Source organism: Camelus bactrianus, chromosome 3 (genome assembly GCF_048773025.1).
Source record: "Camelus bactrianus isolate YW-2024 breed Bactrian camel chromosome 3, ASM4877302v1, whole genome shotgun sequence".
Classification (NCBI taxonomy): Eukaryota; Metazoa; Chordata; class Mammalia; order Artiodactyla; family Camelidae; genus Camelus; species Camelus bactrianus.
The window spans coordinates 93949932-93962860 of record NC_133541.1 but is presented as its reverse complement, the minus strand read 5'-3'; positions in this window follow the sequence as shown (position 1 = coordinate 93962860).

The following is a 12929-nucleotide window of genomic DNA, read 5'->3' as shown; positions in this document are numbered from 1 at the left end:
AGGCTACATCTACCTTAAATAGATGCATTCAGGTTTGGAATTTAGTCCAGATGAGATAGGAGGTCACCTAATGTGATGAGTGCCTTAGTGTGCCAAGGAACAATGGGCCATGTCAGGAGCTGGGTTCACCTTCAGCTCTGAGTTTCCTGCTTTTATCAGTTTAAATCAACTCCTGTGTTACGTTAAATACTTGGCGTTTTCCTAATCAGCTTCAAGGGCAGCAGCCACTGAATGTGATTTAGAACTCAGTTTAGACAGCCTCTGGGAAAAATGAAGTTCTGGCATAAGGCAAAGGAGGGAGGTATTCATGGCTATATAAGCCATAAAGGAGAGATGCTCCGATGAAAGAACTTGTTTTATCTCAAAACTTTAAGCAGTGGATTTTAATTTGCAACTTCGGAGGGATTTTAACTTATAAAATAATTGAAGTGAAATTAAAACATTGAAAATATTCTTTAGATTATTTAGAGGATGTAAATCCCCAAAACATTTCTTAGGTATATAGATTGGCTAAATGGATTGATACATTAGAAAACTAAGCTGTTTTGTAAATTAACTGTTCTCTAAATATAAACACAACCAGGAGATTCGGACACTCAATCCTTTACCAGAATTGACAAGTGAAGTAGGTTCTCTTCATGTGGTTAATTACCAAACCACAGATTTACTAGTCAGTTTTTGGAAAGGGCCTAGATTTTTCAGTAAGACTAGGACTATTTCAGTATCCATTTAAATAACAGGATTTTATAGCTGGCCTGACAGTATCTCTCTGCCCTACCTTACTATGTAATACAATTTGTATGGAAGCACTGAGTAGTGAGTTATGTGTAGATAAGGGCCACTTGTACATTTTGGACATCTTAATAAGAATAAATGCTTTGTGAATGGTTTAGAGTCATTTATAGGCCTGTGTTTGGTGCTGAAGTCTTTGCACATGGGAATGCTATAACGGGGAGTGTTAGGGGTTTGCAGCCTGTGCCTGAATGTCATTTGGGCCTTCTCAGAAATAATTAGCCCGTTGAATAAATATTTATTGAACCTTGACTATGCGTCAGCTACTGTGTGTGGTTAAGAACAGAGTCTGATGTCCTCAGCTCCAGGAAAAATAGGTCACATACCAGAAATGGAGACTTCCTTTTTCACCCTAAGTTCCATCAGTGAGCATGTGTCACCTTAGAACATTCTCTGGAGAAAGACATTTTGGGGGTTGTACTACATAAGCTGGCTGAATGAATACTAAATTATCTTACTTCGAGAATTTCTTAAATTAAACTTTTAAAAGATAATGAGATTCACATGCAATTGTAAGAAATAAAGAGGGGAGGGTCTATCTCAATTGTAGAGTATGTGCTTAGCATGCAAAGGGTCCTGGGTTCAATTCCCCAGTACCTCCACAAAATAAATAAACCTAATTACGTCCTCCTCCCCCAAAAGAGAAAGAGACACCGTATATCCTTTATCCAGTTATCTCAATGATATTTTGCACAGCTATAGCATACTGTCACAACTAGGGTATTGACATTGTTACACTAGGTTAGAATTTTTCACAATTGAAACTTACTTGGGTCAAGGGAAATGCTGACCCTAACATCAATGAAGTTTCGATACCTCCTGATGGAATTAATGGTTCAGCATTTTTTCATCTTAACATTTTACCTCTACCCTTGAAACTTTGAGTCTTTTAAACTACAAATACCTATTCAGTAAATATTTCTTGGGCACATTTGGGCCAGGGACTGCTCTAGATGCTAGTGTAAGGATGGTAAACAAGATAGACATGGCACTTGCTCTCAGGGAACTTCTGTTACAGTGAGGAGAGACGGGCAGTAAACAATTAAACAACATAAGCAGCCATGTACTTCTCGGCAGAACAAAGGGAGATGAGAACAAGCTTGCCTTCTAAGACCAGAAAGAACTGGGTATAACAAGTAAGTGAGGAAGGAGAGAGAGTGAGTGGATCGCCAAGTGGAGTCAGAGAAGATGAGGTGGAAGAAACCAGCAGAGCAGAGGATACAAGGGCAAGTCAGACAGCTCATGGGGATGGGATTTTTATGCCAAGTTCAATAGGAAGCCCTTAAGAGTGTTTAATCGAGGGCCTAAAATGGTTAGATTCATTTTTTAAAAGATCATTGCAGTGTTCTGTGTTTGACAGACAAGTCTTAAGCAGGGAAACCTTCTGGGATTTAGGGGGCTATTGTCATGGTCCAGGTGAGAGGAGATACTGTCTACGTGTCTTGACAGTGGAGAATGGGATGCAGAGACATGAAAAAACTTGGAATTTATTTTTGTGGCTTCTGTTTGTTACTTGGCCTGTCTCTCTGAGGTTGTAGGATGGCAATCTTCTACTAAGAGAGGAAACTTAGGTCCTTACAGTGAAATGAGAGGGTAAAACTTACTCCATTCCCTGGCTTCATATCCCCACCCACATGAGCTGCCTCTTAATTATGATTTTTCTTCTGTATGTTTTTTTCTTTCAGTTTGGAGGCTTTTCTCAAATGTCTTTTGTTGTCCATTTATAAGAGTAAGGCTCTAGAAAGCTGTTGGAAGCTCTGCATTAGAGTGTGGGATATGTTAATTAATGGGCCCTTCGGTTTGAAGCCTCTCTGTTTAAATTTTTCCTCAAAAGAATTGGCCGGTCTTCTGGTGAGAGGAAGATGGGGCAAAGATACATACCTATCTGGTGAAAATTGGTCATCTTAGAGCCCAGCAATGGAAAGGGCTACCTAATCCCTTTTTATCCCAATGTTGCATCTCTTACCCCAGTCTTCACCATGCCTGGAGTTCATTTGTCTGGAGCCTCTTTGCTTCAACTCTTGCACAGAATCAATCCCTAGTCTCTTGCTGGGCTGGGGGAGGGGTGGTCCCTTAGTTGCTTGGGATGGGTCCAGCTGTTCCTGCTGCAGACTTGGGCAGTACCCACTCACAGTCATAGGTGGCACCTCCGCATTCCACGGCACACGGCATCTTCATTTCCTGAGCTTTCCCAGGGTTCTGTGCTATGACTCACCTAGGTTCTCCTTGATGTCCCCACCCCTGCCAGGTTTAGATTTCCTTTTTAATTAGCTCTGCTCACTCTTCTGGCCAATTTTCAGCCCAAAACTTTGTTCACACATCTGCAGTGCTCACCTCACCTACTCTTTGCCCTATGGGTATATTTGATATTCACTTCTTCTAATGTTAGTGGGAGGGACTAGAGATAAATGCATGTGCTCAGCTCTCCAAATCAAAAAGGGGCACTTCTTTAAGTACCATGTCAAGTCCTTGTTCAAATCTCTACTTAGAGAAAGTAGGTAAGAAAACGTCTATAGCAAATTGTAGTCCCTTTGTGACCTGCAAAGAACTTTCTACATGTTGTCTATTTGATGACTTCTTTTTTTTTTTAGTTTTTTTTAACATTTTTATTGACTTATAATCATTTTACAATGTTGTGTCAAATTCCAGTGTAGAGCACAATTTTTCAGTTATACATGAACATATATATATTCATTGTCACATTTTTTTTCTCCATGAGCTAACATAAGATCTTGTATATATTTCCCTGTGCTATACAATATAATCTTGTTTATCTATTCTACAATTTTGAAATCCCAGTCTATCCCTTCCCACCCTCTGCCCCCTTGGCAACCACAAGTTTGTATTCTATGTCTATGAGTCTATTTCTGTTTTGTATTTATGCTTTGTTTGTGTGTGTGTGTGTGTGTTTTTTTTTTTTTTAGATTCCACATATGAGTGATCTCATATGGTATTTTTCTTTCTCTTTCTGGCTTACTTCACTTAGAATGACATTCTCCAGGAGCATCCATGTTGCTGCAAATGGCATTATGTTGTCAGTTTTTATGGCTGAGTAGTATTCCATTGTATAAATATACCACATATTTGATGACTTCTTTAAACTCCTGCATCTAATCCTCGTCCCGTGAGTTTTGTGGAAGGAAAGTAGAAGGGAGTCTGAAGCAGGAGAACATCTAAAATTTGGACTGTGTACCATATTTAACAACAACAACAAAAAAGTAACTCATTAGACAGTATTGACTAGCAGGACCAAACTACTTACCAATAAACAATCTCAAATTTTGCCTAAACATAGAAAAACAGTTCAATTGTAACTGTGGAAAAGGAGCTTAACAGGTTATTTTAATAAGCAAAATAAAGGTTAATGTGCCCAACTTCCATTGCATCATTTGCCAGGAAAATTTATGCTGCAAACTTTGTAAATCATTGCATAATTGGAGGAGAAACCATTCAGGATCATAAGTTTTCATTGTGTTCATGCCCTTGGCCATTACCAGTCTGTGAAATGTTTGTAAAATGTTAAAGCAGGGTTGTGGAGTTGAAGAAATCTTGGGGATTTTCTGAGTTGATGCCACACATTGAGCACTTTCTAGAACTAAAGTGTTCATGACTTCATCTTATTCAGCTCCTTCAACAAAACTCCAGGCAAATGAACTAAAAAGAGTAGTAGGTAGGTACACCCCAGGGAACAGAGTAGCTAAAAGCATGAGCCCTGGCTATACTTTCAGGCAAGTGAGCTAACATCTCTGAACCCAGTTTCATCATCCTTAAAATGGGGATACAAATAGAACCTCTTTTTTTCTATTTTTTAGGGTTGTGAGGATTAAATAAGTTAATACACGTAAAGAGCTTAGAACAATATCAGGCAAACAGATTCTCACAAAGCGCTGCTTTTATTAGTACCACCGTAACTCAGATGCTCTGAAGCTGTGCCATCCAGTACGGTAGTCATTCACACGCTATGTGTGGCTATTGAGCATTTAACATGTGGCTTATCAAAGTTGACATGACCTATGAATGTAAAATACACACCAGATCTCAAAGATGGGATGAAAAAAAGAATGTAAAATATCTAATTTTGTTACATTGGTTGCATGCTGAAAAGGTAATATTTTGATTTATTGGATCTATTTGGATATAGTAAATATGTATATGTATATATTTAATATATATTAAGATTTATTTCACCTGTTTCTTTTTTTCCCACTTTTTTAATGTGGCCATTAGATACCATCAAACTACATATGTGGCTCATATTCTCTTTCTATTGGACAGCACAGCAGTCTCTTCCTCATGTGATTTCACTCTTAACTCCACCCTGATACGGCCCCCACAAGGAAGAGCTCATGACACTTAAAAAGCACATAAATTATACAATCGGCCCTCTGTATCAACTAGGTTCTGCATCTGGATTCAACCAATCTTGGGGTGTGCAACCCTCATATATGGAGAGCTGACTGTATACATCGCTTTCTATATGGGACTTGAGCATCATGGATTTTGGTATCCGCAGGGAGTCCTGGAACCAATCCCCCTGGATACTGATGGAAACACTGTGTATTTACTAAGCTGATAAATTTCCTTCCTCCTAGCTTTCTCTTTTGAATAATAATTGATACTCAAATGTACTTCTTTCCCACTACGGAACTGCCCAAGCCTGGGAGAATTATCAATGGTAAAAGGTGATTCACAGCTCTTGCTGCTGAAAATAGTCACAACAATTTGAGGAAAGAGGCTCAGATTGATATACATATGTCTAGCATGTGTTAATTTTCTGTAGCTACCTTTGGAGTGTAGTTCTTAGGGGCTGTCTGATTATCTGTCCTTTCCAAGTCAAAGGAACGGACAGAAACTTTGTTCTGCCAAACTTCTCTTTCTTCCATGCAACTACACACATGAAGCTGAGAACTACCACATAGATACACATACGGTGTCAGGGTTGGAATATGCCTTGACTTGATAGATCCTGGAAATAATTTAGATATTCTCAATACAGTTTTAAGTCACATCAAAATTTGTTAACAAGTAGCACTAGGCTATGTACTTTTGAACAGTCTCCTTGGTATTACTGCTAAAGACTCTTGTTTTAAAAAATAATTAGTAGATTTTAATTCCTGACTTGCAAGATGCTTTTAGGTCTGTGGGCAGATGGTGCTCTGAACTAGGGGGTAAATTAGTTTAAGAATGCATGAGCTTTCTTTCTGCTTTTAAATGCACACTCTTAAAATGTCAGAGTGGTTACAACACTTGGAGACCGTCTCTTGCTTTGTATGTGAAGATCTTGAGCAAGAATGGGCCAACATCAGCAACAACTGTTAGCCGTATATGTATATGTGTGTGTCTGTAATACATGTGCAGAGAGAAAAATTGACATACCCTAAAATTCACTACTTCAAAGTATACAATTTAGTGATTTTTAGTATACTCACAAGGTTGTGCAGTATCACTGATACCTAATTCCAGGACATTTCCATCATCCAAAAATGAAACATCATACCAGTTAATACTCTTCACACCCACTCCTCCCAGCCTCTAACAACCACTCTTGTTTTCTGTCTCTCCGGATTTGCCTCTTCTAGACATTTCATGTAAGTGGAATCATACAATATGGGGTCTTTTTGCCTGGTTTCTTCCACTTAGCATATTTTAAGGTCCATCGTTGTAGCCTGCATCAGTACTTAATTTCTTTTTATGGCTAAATAATATGCCATAGTATGGATATGCAACATTTTGTTTATCCATTCATCTGTTGATGGCCATTTGGGTTGTTTCCACTTTCTGGCTATTAGGAATAATGCTGCTATAAACATTCATATACATGTTTTTACATGAACATATGTTTTCAGTTCTCTTGGTTATATACCTGAGTGAAATTGCTGGCTCATATAGTAACTGTGTTGAATTTTTGATGAGCTGACAAATTGTTTCCAAAGCAGTTGTACCCTTTTTCATTCCCTGCAACAGTGCGTGAAGATTCCTATTTCTCTACATCCTTGCCAATACTTAATGTCTGTCTTTTGATTATAGCCATTAAGTGGGTGTGAAGTGGTACTTCGTGGTTTTGATTTGTATTTGATGTTGAGCATCTTTTCATGTGCTGATTGGCCACTTGTATATCTTCTTGGGAGATATGTCTATTCAAATCCATTGCCCATTAAAAAATTGGATTATTTGTCTTTTAATTTTTGAGTTGTAAGCTGTTAAGCATGATAAGGCGAGTCTAATTTAGATAAAGCACTCACTGCTCCAGGAAGAACAGAGAATGTCAGTTTGGCTTTATTTTTAATTCCTTTCAAGCATTTACTACAGTTTTTAAAAGAACCCTTGTTGGGGATGGGATAGCTCAAGTGGTAGAGCACATGCTTAGCATGCATGAGGTCCTGGGTTCAATCCTCAGTACCTCCTCTAAAAGTAAATAAGCCTAATTACTTACCCCTCTCCCACTAAAATAATTAAATAATACAGTAAGTTAAAAAGTAAAATGTTTTAAAAAATAAAAGAACCCTTGTTCACAGACTGTCTGTGCAATAGGACCTACTGCCATCACTAAAAAAGATTATTAATCTACTTCTAAGAACCAATGCAGATGATTTGGAAACCCAAATGAACTCTCTTAGAAATCCTTTCTTCCATCCCAGCGGCTCCCAGACCTCTCTTTGCTGTGCCCCTTGTGAGTGACTGAAGCAATGTACCCTGCAAAGAAAGTAGCCCCTTCTAGTATGGCAAGACACATCTTTTTGTTAAAACCACCAAAAGGAGAAAGTGAAAGAAGAATTATAGGCATGTGTCAAAGCGCACTGGTGCGCGCGCGCACACACACATGCATGCTAATCACAGGGTCCCAGGGACCGAGGCCATCTTCGGGATGTTGCAACAGCTATGAAAGCACAGAATGGAGGAGTGTCACAGCTCTTCACCCGGGACCAGGTCTCCCAGATGAATTCATTCAAAAGCACAGATATTAAATTTGTTCTGAGCCTGGCACTGCCAGGTATGGTCCTTTCCTTTAAAAGCACACAGTCTGTCCCATGGAACAGACACAAAAGTGAAGGACTGCACAGTCTACTGTGCAATATTAGGTGCAGCAGTGAACAATGAACTCCGCCTGGGGATAGCAAGGAATTGCACTGAGTGGGTAGCACTTGGCTCAGGGGCTGTGTGACTCTGCGTGTGAAAGAGGAGACTTCAGCCTGTGCCCAACCCCCATGGGGGTCAGCTACGCGATGGGAGTCTAAGCTTCTGGGTCTCCAGGCAGGCCCACCTTGGCCGGACATCAGCTCAGCCCTTTGGCCCATGCTGGTATGAAAAAAGTAGGTAGAATCCATTCGAGTGCAGAAATAGGAAAAAGCACCTGATCTCCAAATTTTCTTGCCTTTGATTTTATGTTTATTAAGGGAAATTTTGTGTTCATTTTCATAGCAAATGTTTATGACTTTGAACCAGGAACTTGCCTGCCTTGTATTTTTCTGTGCTGCTTTATCCTGTTTCCTGAGTTTCTAGTTCTGAGCTTGTGTAAGAGAGTCTCTGGCCACATCAAAGGGCAGGGGCTGCATCCCCTTGGCCGCAGCGCAGCTGTGGGAGATCCCTCTCACCCTCTTGACGGGTGGTTGCTTCTCCCAGGAAAAAGTTACCACTGAACACCCAGATCTGCCTAGATTTTCTTCCAGCCTACCCCAGTATTAAAAAGTATCTTGACTCTGTATCAGAAACTTAGTTTCAGTCAACAGCACCCAGCTCTGTCTGACTCACTCAGAAAAGAAATGCGTTGGAAGGATGGCTGGTGTTCCACAGCACTGACTGAAAGTCAGGAGGACCAGGCTATGAAAATAGGCAGGAACCCAAGGAGGCTGAGCAGCAAGAGCAGGAGACAGGTTAGGACCACCACCGTATCACACCCCCAGACTCTTGATGGTTTCTCACCTGTCTCTCCATGTCTTTGTCACTCATGCAAGAGTTCCAGTCTCTGGCAGGAGCAGGACATTGGTCAAGCCCAGGTCTCAGGCCTGCCCTGTGGCCAGTGGGCTTTCAGTGAGAGGAGGGGCTCTGTCTCCCCAAGACATGCACCATATGGGACTCCCCCAAAGAAGGAAGTGTTCCGATGTCCCCAGCAGCCCCGTACGGGGGAGTGGTAAGCAAAGCTCAGGAGAGGAGCTATCAACAGCATGAGTGACACCCATGGGAGACCCCTGGTGTATAAACAAATCCTTAAAGATAAAATTGAGACTGGGGTTTAGTTGAGATTGTCTTCCCCACAGGAGAAGCAGAAGTGAGGAATAATAGCAAAAACTGATGCCGTTTACTGATAGCCTAGTGTGAGCCCACTGCTGAGTGTATGTGATGAAAGCTCATTTAACATTTTTTTTTCACAGTTGAGTAAAGGTAGATTTATTTAGAGAGATACATACTGCATAGAGTGTAGGCTGTTTCAGAAGAGAAAGGCCACGAGGTGTAGGAATTGGGTGCTCAGGTTAAAGCAGAAGTAGGTACACACTCCACAGAGTGTGGGCCGTCTCTGAAGAGGAGGGAGCGAGAGAGGCGGCCAAAAGCTCATTTAATCTTTATGTAGTAGTATCCCCATTTTGCAGATGAGGAAATGAAGGTTCAGGAAGGTTGGGATATCTCCAGGATCATACAACTACTGGCACTCACACTTAGGTCTCACACTCGCTTTCTCACAGCTGGTTTTCCTATACCTGGGACACACTGAATTGGAGACCACCTGTCCGTACCTGGTGCAGGGTGAGAACTCACAGGGTGGCCAATACGCCTGTCTACGGACCTCTTTCCGCCCTTCCAGGCAATTGATGGTAGTTGCTATTTTCTCCATAATTTCTAAGGTTTTCTTTCTTCCTTTATTCCTCCCTCCCTCCCTCCCTCCTTATCTTTTTTTTCCCCTAACTTTTCATGATGCTTCCCTTGAAGTACAAAAAACTGCCAACTAGATTTTGTGTGTTTGTGTGTATGTTGTCACATTCATCCCTGGCAGAGTCCCTAAAACTTGTGGACCATGATGGATACCAGACACATGCACCCCCAAGTTCCAGAAAGAAGTCTCCTCCACACGAGTAACTGACCAGACACATCAGTCAAAATCTGCAGAATTTTCTGGGTGAATATTAAGGACAGGGCGTGCATTACCTGCTTCCAGAGCTGATGATCAAAATCCATCCCACGGGCACGTGGCATACTGTGACCCAATCCTGCACCAAGCCGAGCCCGCGGCTTCCATATGCAGCCCAAGGCTCACAGCTCTAGAGTTGGAGTGTCCTCCCATTGAAAGTGCTGACTGGGTGACTTCTTGGTGAGCAGAGACCTAGCAGATTTAGTTCAAACAGAAGGCACTTCCTGAAGAGGGGTCTTTGGAGACCATCTCATCCCTTTGTTAGGGTTTGAATATAGAAGGAGCAATCTGGCTATTCCTGGGCTTGAGCCAGCTGTTGCCCTCTCTGGGGATGCTGCTGGGCCCTGTTCAGAGTCTGAGTTAATTTCTATTCTTAGAAACCAAAATGAAGTGTAAGAGACATTTTTCATCTGGGTCCTAGGAGGCCAGCGGAGCAAAGTGGAAAAGCTCATTTGACCACCACTTATCCGTCCTGGGTCCTCTGGAGTAGGTAAAGAGGAGACAGCCCTGTATCTCTCTGTCTCCTTTAACCTCTCTTATCCAGGGATTCCTGGGTGGCATTTGAATGAGGGCAGACCAGGAGGATAGAATTGTTCCTGGCCTGGGGCTTGAGACCAGGCTAGAAGAGAAAGCTGAGTTATTATGAACAAAGCAAACAGAGGATGGGGTGTCACCCAGTGTCTGTAGGGAAAAGGTGATATGTGTTTATCCAATAGGAATGTGACAGCCCAGCATTCCTTCCCAGGATCTGCTGATCTGAAAGGGAACTTTAGTTTAATCCCTGGGACAGCTAGTCCCTACCCAACCTCACCCAGAGGCCTTCCTGTCAGAAGCCCCCAACAGGAGTGGGTGAGATCTATTTATTCTCCATGAACTTTTTTTGGTGTGTGGCTGCCTTCCTATAAAACCCTATCTTTGGATAAGTGTGGTGAATTCAGTGCATAATTAAAAAGCAAACAAACTTGCTCAAGAGAACACTTACAATTTAAGCAGATTTCTGTGTATAAGCCATGATTCATGCTTTGTTGGATCTCCAAAAATAGACAACATGATTTTGTTGAAAGATTTCTGGCCTCCAGTGTATTTTAACCAATACATGATGGTCTCTGAATTATTAAGACAAAAATTAAGTTATGTGGTTGCTGTCTAAAAGAAAGGGACATCTTTAGGCTCAATGATGGATTAAATGTTCACTGCTGCTGCAGAGTCAAAAGACACAAACTTGGGAAAATACTTGCCACATATAAGAAAAAAGTTAATTGCCTTCATATGTAAAGAAATGTTAAAAATCGATAAGAAAAGGACCAAAAATCCAATAGACAAATGGGCAAGGGAAGTGGACAGATCACAGAAGTTAATACAAAAGGCTTTTAAATGTATAAAATGATGTGCAATTTTATATATAAAAAAGAAATGTAAATTAAAACAGTGAAATATTATTTTCACTTTTCAGGTTTTGGAGATCAAAAGTTTGATCATGTACTGTGTTAGTGAGGATGCAGGAAAATGGGCATTCTCATATATTGATGGGAATGCAAACTGGTACAACCTCTTTGTAAGAAATTTGACAAGATTGAAATTTTACATACCCTGTTACAGTTATCTATTACTATTTAACCAACTATCCCAAAACTTAGTGGTTTATACATTTACTATTATTTTGCTTGTGCAATTGAGGAAGGGCTACGGTGGGTGGTTGGTTCTTCTCTGATCCATATGGTGTTATTCAGCTGGGGTGACTGACACCGGAGGATTCAATTCATCTTTCACAAATTTATCCTATAAATAAACTCACAAATGTGAGCAAAGATATATAAACAAGCATATTCATGACGGAATTAGTAATAGCAAAAGCCTGGATTAACCTAAATGTCCTTCCATAACGGATTGGGTTAAAAACCCTATTTATTTATGTCCATGCCAATGGATAACTGTGCACCTGTTAAAAGGAATGATACAGCTCTAGGTACTAATAGTGAATGAGCTCCAAGATAAAACTTCAAATAAAAAATTCAGGTGTTGGGGGAGGGTATAGCTCAGTAGTAGAGTGTGTGCTTAGCATGCAGGAGGTCCTGAGTTCAATCCCCAGTAACTCCATTAAAATAAATAAATAAATAAACCTAATTACCACCCCCCTGCCAGATCCAGATGCAATGCATCTTGAAAATGTACCTATGGAAAAAATGCTCTTACAAGCCCTTTCCGATAACCCCCTGGAAACAATGTATGAAACTTAGCCCAGGTACATGTTGGACTACTGAGGGCACACAGAGAGAAGGAAATCCTGACTGGGGTCTTGATCCTGCTCACTTCTCGTCTTCCCCGTGCACTTTCTAGTCTGGCTCAATGTGAAGTCCAAATCCTGCCCTCCCAGGAAGGCTGTGTGGACACCCACATCTTGCAGTTCTTTCCATTGTCATGTGAAAATGGCCTTTGGAAACAGCCATCAGAGGGTTAAATTTTGCCTCTACTTGAACAAGATATTTAATCTCTTTAAGCCTCAGTGTTCTCACTTGTAAAATGAGGTTATAATGATACCTACCTCTCAGGAATAACAGGGTTAAAAAATAAAAACAGTAGAGTACTTAGCCCAGCACCTGGCAGCAAATACGTGGTCTTCAGTATCCAAACCACTGTCATCTCCCATCACCCAAATCCAACAGGGAGAGGGTGGGAACCAAAGTGAGAAAACCACAGAGATTTGTGAGGTGGGCAGTTGCTTTGGTGTGGTTTTGTCAGCTCAGATTACAAGCTCCAAACTGCACTGATTGGAGGCCCACCACCTTCCCACCTACAGCTCTTGAGACAGAGCCTGGCTGGGAATAGCCAGGCCTGTGGCTCTAACCCTGGCTAAGCCCAGTCACCTAGGGGGCTCTTTAAAAGAGCTGTCTGAGGCCTGGGAAAGTCCTGCGATACTGAGGGACACAGGTATGTCTTTTGATGTAGCAAAAGAACATGATTAATAGGTGCATGTCTCCATCTTCACCAGGGCCCCTGCTCCCCAACCGCTGCCACT